Raw genomic sequence first — 7,417 nt, forward strand, 5'->3', positions numbered from 1 at the left:
GAAGGAAGCTGAGCAATCTAGAAATTGCTGTGACTAAGGAATTTCTAGGCAACAACATGCCAAGGGATGAAGTAAACAAAAGTTTTTAAGGCTGGTTTGTAGTTTTAGTTTTGGTTCTTATTTTATGGTCTGACTTTGGGAAAAATGAAGGCAGTCTTCTCCATAGAAAATCATCCCAGAGTTCAGAAAATGGGTAGCCAAACAGCAACTATTTGAAATCACTGGTATTTCAACAAATACAGAATTAGTGTGAGAATTCAGGTACCAGCAGGATATGAAGCTATACTAAGGTTAAGGTATGTTAATGCTTAATAACAAGCAAATATTAATAAGTTTTGAGTTATACAGAAACAGGGTGGGAGATGTGGAACAGGAATGTGGCCAAGAGACTTTTGTCCTTCTCCTTGTTCTGCCATTCACAAAAGTCACACATTAACCTAAGGCTCCCTACATTGCTGAAGTGGCTTGGGGATTTCTGTGTGTCAAATAATTTTAAAGTTGTCACTTATGGATGATGTTGTCACATCTTGATGGGTCTGACTGGGGCAGACAAGTCCTTATATGCTGTTTGTATTTTCTTGTGGCTCTCCCTGATGATTACCCAGATTTTCCTGGATCTGTGGAAAGGAGAGAGGCCAGAAGCTCAGCCTAGGACTGGATATTTTTAAAACTTGGATAGCCCAAAGCTATCTCAACAAGCAACATAAGGGACTTAATTTCATGCAAGTATTTTAGTGACATCATTCCGACAGCAGAATTTGGCCTTTTTTTTCCATCAACATCCCCATCCCTCCTACCTCCCTGCATTTTAGCATAGCCTGCAGGTCAAGCCTTGACATCAATATCTCCTCCTGCTCCCCCCAGTCCTTCTAAGCACCCAAATAGCTGTTGCCTTAATAATTCGGTTGTCTTTTTGACAGGACCAGAGGAGTCTTTTTTTTAAGCTCCTGCAGCACTGTGCAGCAGCAGGCAGCAGACAGTGCATGATTGCAGTGGGACTTAAGAGCAAACTCCAGCTCTCTGTCAATGGCTGCATGCCAGACAGCTCAGCCTGCAGAGAGCAAAACCTTTCAAGAGGCTGAGCATTTAAAAGGGAGACTGTCAACATCCCTCTGAGCAGTTAGTGGGGGGATTGCCATGGGAAAAAAAAAAAAAAAAAGGGAGCATGTCTGCAAATTGAGGTGCATTGGGACAGGCAACGTAAAAGCGCTAATTATCTTCCTATTCCCCTCGCATGCTTATTAAAGACCACCAAAAATAGCATCTGCTTAGGGATGGGGATTTTGTCCCGTCCTCCCCCTTTCCCTGCTGCCTGTTAAGTTGAATGGACATCCCACCTGTCATTTGGTGAAGTGGAATCACTCATGGAAGATGGAGGCTGGCCAGAAGCCACCTCCTGACAGTAAGAGGCAGGCCTGAACAACAAAGTTTGGACCAAGATCTGAACTTCTTTCACATTCAGTCCCATCTCTCACATGCTTGGATCCAGGACGTTGGCTGACACCCATCTCCTCTACATCTATTCTGTGATTATGTGTGAATGGCCCTATTGCTTCCCACTACACTCCACATAATCACTTCCATTCAGGCATAATTCTACAAGAAAATCTGCTGTCATGATGGCCAACCTGTGATGTTTTGCAGGATGAAGATTCCCCCCTAACACCAGTTTTCACCTGGAAACATACTGGTTGAGCTTTACTGATGACAACTCCCATATTTACCATTCTCATTATTAAGTCAACTTAAACTGCAGGTCTAAATGGGAGATCTTTTCCCAAACCAGGACAAACCCATTCAGTTCTTGTCAGCCTGTGTGCCTGATTCTGACTCCTTCACATCTGTTTTATGCCTGCACAATCCCATTGACTTCAGCAGAATTGTTTCTGATCAGAATTTGATGAAGACCATATTTTCCTATGTATCACCCACGGATTATCTATAAAAACTGTGATTCATCAGCAGTGTGGTTTATATGCATATGAAAGTAATGTATGGAGAACTTTGCTCTGGGGCCCCCTCTTTCCCAGTAGCCCCAATGCCTCTAATTCCTCTCCCATTTGCTTCCTTTACCCCCAAAATTTCCTGCTTCAGATTCCTCCCTAGTTTGGGTTCTGCCCCAAGATAACTGATTTTGGTTTTTTTTTTCTTGTTTGTTTGCTCTTTGAAAATTAAAAGGAAAAAAAGTTGTTTGGGTCAGCCAAAAGGGAAATTTCAGAGTTCTGAAATTAAATTTGAACAGAAATAATAATAATTTAAAAAGTTTTAATCAAAGACTTTCAATACTTAACTATTTCATTTAGTTGACCGGTATTCTTTTTTTTAAACTTTAAAAATATAAATAAGTTAGGCTAAATTTGTTCTAAAAACCTCCTTCTGAAATAAGAATGAAATAATTTTTTTCAAGAATGTTAAATCAAATAATTTTCTTTCCTTGCTTCCCAATAAATTTGCACAGAATTTAAAGCATATTCTGTGAATCTGTTTCTCAGGAAAAAAAAAAAGCCTTTAAAATCTACTCTTGATTAACATGAAGAAAGAAGTGAATCAGAGCCTGTGTATTTGAGGAATCATTTACTCACCCTGAAGGTGGGAAAACTGAACAAAGGTGAAGGCCAATAAAATCCATAATAATTTTTGGCACTGAAGCTCTTTTTTTCGGAAGTCACATACACAGCTGTGATGAACTACAGACAATGTCATGTATCTAACCCAAAGTCATACAGCAAATTACTGGCAAAACCAGGAGTGCAAGTGTGCTACATTTGGTTCTTTGCAGTATGTTAGTAACCACTTGAAAATGGTTGGTTTGTATAAGTACATGCATATAAACTATACCCCAAACTGTAATTTTCACTTTGTATTCTGATCCAGTTTTTTCAAGTGAAGACTACATGTAGCAATCATCTGTTGAACTTCTACCAAAAATGCAGTCTTCTTTCTTAAGAAAAGTATCCAATAACTTCATAACTTTTGACCTTGCAAATACTTCAGCTCCTGTCAGAAGAAAAATACAATAAACAGTGCTATGCAAAGAAAACAAAATTATTATCATGCAACCTAATAAGCAATTACAAAGGGCAAATTACTTGTACCCTCTGCAATTTTTTGCCATTAGATAATTAACATCAGAAGTATTAACGATCATTTTAACAAATTACCATATAATTATAATGTGTTTCTTCATTTACTCATACACATATTACAAACCTTTCTAAGATTTGTCTATTAATTGCAAATACATTATTTATTGGCTTAGCTGTGTAACATCTCACACTGGTAACTAAGCCTATTAAAATAAATACAGGACTGATCAGAACTGGCTGTCAATCTATGATCACCAAGTCAAATTAAGGCTCAGATGCAAAACTATAGTAGGTCACAATGTTCACTGAGATCACTGACCTAGAAGTCTCTTACTCATACTAACTTCATCTGAAACAAAACTAGGAGTAGAAAAAATGCACTCAGAAGTTTACAGGGCCAGCACATACTGGTGGCCATGCTGCTTAATTAATTTTGTAACATTTCCACAATACAGTTTTACTTAGTGTACTTTTCATAATCTAATTTTAGTTGAATTGCTTTGCACAATCTGCTCAAAATGTGTTTACAATTCAGAATTGTTAGAGTCCCCCTTTCATTTTGTGCTTAGCAGTGTTTGCAAGGTCCACCTAAAGTGGTGAAATATATCAGGGGAAGGCTGCCAAAACCATTTTCTAACATTCAAAGTTGCTTGGGCCAGGCTTGCAGTGTTTCCCAGGAATTGTTTCCTAGATGTAGGTAGACAGGAGTGTGTCAGGAAGAGTGAACTTCAGGGAGACACCACAGATTTTTCTGTGGGAAGAAGATTTTGGATGGGGAGGGTTGGGAAGCTGATTCCAAATTACCCATTTCCAATTTGGGAACAGATATGGCCCATGTGACCTAAGCATCTTGTCAAGACAGCTTGAATTTGAAATTGTGAATATGCATGTGGATGAGCTACAGACCTGAAATGATTCATGCAATGAAATGGCAGATTGGAAGAGATTGAAATTCACCCTTTCAGCAAAAGGCCAGGAGAAAGCTCTCAAAACTTATCTCACATGAGATACAAGTCTCACAGCTTTAGTCTAACCCCCTTGGACAGTATCAGTTGTACATACAACATATATGTTTTAAAAAAATTCATGACCCCCTGCTGACAATTCATGACAAGAGAAAGGCTTGGAATAAATTATTCATTACTGAACTGCTCAGCTTTTGCAACAATTCGTCAGGTTAAGGGAGAAGGGGAGAAATTCTAGGTGCAGTGGTGTGTTACAGCCACTTCCAAACCTGGATGTTTCAGCTTTGTGACCAGTTGATAACACCCTGACAGTTTCTTAATATTTATTTATTGATTTCTTCCTCTGGAGAACCCCTGTCCTTCACAGGACTCAGGATTCAGAGGGACCAAGCAGGGTTATTGCTCCTTTAAAAAAAAAAAATTGTTTCCTTTCCTTATAAAGACTGTAGTTCTTGCTTCTGTATAATCACACCTTGAACTTTACTTGTACTAATACAGTTTTCTGCCCAAGGTCCATCACCCCTACAGCATTACCCATATGGATGTAGGTAAAAGCAGAGAGTGATAAGCATTCAATGGCTTTTCAACAGTACCCCCGAATTAATAGTTAAAAAAAACCCCAAAAATCACATACTGGTTATCTGGCTGGTTGAGTAAAAGACTTAACTCCCTCCCGTGCTTATGTTTATTAATGTTGTAGGGATCTGAGGGATGGATCTCAAGGCTGAATACATCAGGATGAAGACTGAGTGAAATCTTTACCCCACTAAGACCCATGACCCAACTTACCCCTCCAGGGAGGGCAGGGCTGCACTCCAGCTATTGCTGGCCATTCATTTCATGAACATCTAAATTTTCATTTTTTAATTAAGAAGAATGATTTTCTTCTGCCACTGCCATTTCCAGCTGTCTGAACAGCTATGATGACACCTTACAAAGCTGCCATTACACTGGTGATATTAGTATTAATCACACGTTTCTTGATACTGTAATTGAATAGTTTTTACGCAGATGATATTAACTGATAAAATATGGCATCCTCATGAGAAAACATTACCTTGAAATATTAGAGTTATAATATGTTAATTTCTATGGAGGATACGAGTACAGATATATGAGGAGATGTAAATTTCCCAGCACTTCTGCTGGCAATTTCCATGTCAACATAATTCTTGGGAATTCATACTCACTATTTTGTGATGACTTATATGATGATGTATAACAACTTAAGGGGTTTTTAAAATGCAGTATTTTGACTAATGCAGTTTGGTAAATAGCACGCAGGACTGGTTCTTCCTTTCAGTTCTGGGAATGCTGATGTAAGCCCCTGGCATCACCAGGAAGTCACCGACCTGAATGTCAAAGCTGAAGTGGGTGCTCAGACTGCTCAGGTGCATTGCAGCTGTGTTAGCAGTGAGAGAAAAGGTGCTGGTGGGAGACAGCAAGATCCCTACTTCAGTGTTACAAATTGAGGGTAATATAGGGAAAAAAAAAAAAAAAAAGGTAGGTGGATAAGGGAAGTTTCTGCATGTCTTGCAAAGCTGTTGGAAATTGAGCTTTAGTCTGAAATCCATGACCATCAACACATAGTCAAGAGAGTTTATTGTCTCTGTAGCCTCTCAGTTCTGATCCATCTTATGTTTTCCTTATGCTGTGGGGGGAGGGAAGTCCTCAAGAAACACTGAGTCTGACTGTGTTTATTAGGATATACTGAAATGAACTGTGTCAGGGCCTATGCTCACCCTCAGCTCCTGGGCAGGGAACACAAGGTGCACAGCACGCTGCCCCGTTTCTTGCTCCCATTGCTAGTGAGCAGCTTACACCACCACAGCTCCACTGGCCTTGCTGGCTTCTGACTTAACATTGATGCTCTCTGCAGTTTCCTTGAGGAACAACCTGGAATAACCAGATGAATCAGCCCTAGGAGTACAGAGGGACACCCCAAAGACAGGAGAGGTGACAGCAGTTGGGGTTCTTGAATCCAGAAACAGGCAGCTGATCTGGTTGTCTCTCTCTCTCAGGCTAATCTGAATTAATTGGTGCTATTTGTGCCTTTGATACTCAAATGCAGAGCCCGGGGGTGGGAGTTCTCATGAAACAAGTGGCCACTTGGGAGAGCCTTCCCAGGTCCAATCATGTCATGGGCTCATTTGTCTCCCACAGTAATTCACTACTCACTTCAGTCAGTTTAAATGTAAAACAGCTGCTGCTGCTTAGCCCTCTTTTAAGGTATCTAACCAGCAGCTTTAAACCAATTCTGAATGGGGCCCATCCCATAATAGTCTCCCTCACAGTGGTCATTTGGAAACAATTAACCCTTGATTCAAGATCCTCTTAAAGAATCTTATTCCAGGCCCTTCTCTCCTGCAGCCCATTGCATTGTTGCCTTGCCCCTGGGATGGGAACAACTTTATTCTTTGGGATCTCTGGGGCTTGTGAAGCATCAACCAGAACTGCTGGGGGTATTGTATGGACTTTGTTCCCCTTCCCATCCATCTCCACTGAAAAAAAATTGGAGCTCTCAAATCAAAACAGACTGATGTTTTATCAAAAAAAAAAAAAAAAAAGAAAAAGAAAAAAGAAAAAAAAATTGTTTCCTCTCTTCCCTCCTCCTCCTGCAGTACCTGGGGGTCTTGTTCACTTTGCACATGTTTGGCACTGCTGCTACCCCTCACCTCGCTCAGTCTCTGGTGATATGATGAACTGGAGATTAATCTGTTTTAAGGAGAAGCACCTGGCTTTGAGCTAATAAAATATCAATTTGTAACAGGGAGGAAAAAGCTCAGTGAGAGGGCTGCATGCTCAGGGTTTGAGTCCTGATTTGATTTGGGCGTTTTGTGTCACTCAAGAATTTTAGGCTGTGCTCTGAGTGCTTCAAAACAGTTCTCCACACTGTTCTCAACTTTCTCCCACAATACTGTTTTTGTACTGGTGGCTTTTGCTTTCACTGAAGGTATCTCCCAGCTCTGAACCCTAAGGGGCTGCCCCCCTCCCAAGCATCCCCCTCCACCTTTCTCTTCTAATGGCTCCATAGCCAGCTGTGCTGGCCCCTTGCTGGGATGTTAAACTGGCAACACCCTTGATCCAGGCAGACAGACACTCAATAGCCAACTTCTGGAAAACCTCCCCCTGCACTGGCCAGCTCTGACACAAACCAGCTGAAGACATTGCAATGCCAGAAAGTGTTACAGCTGGGCTGCCTGACAGATTGGCAGCACACACTCTGATTTGGGGACTGTATTTGGGGGCCTGCAAAGTACTCACTGTCCAGGCACTGAGCCACTAATCACAGTTTACATTAGGCAATCAGATACTTTTCCACTACCGAATGATCTGCTCTTTTTTTCCTCCCTCTTTTTTTTTTTT

Source organism: Heliangelus exortis, chromosome 11 (genome assembly GCF_036169615.1).
Source record: "Heliangelus exortis chromosome 11, bHelExo1.hap1, whole genome shotgun sequence".
Lineage (NCBI taxonomy): Eukaryota > Metazoa > Chordata > Aves > Apodiformes > Trochilidae > Heliangelus > Heliangelus exortis.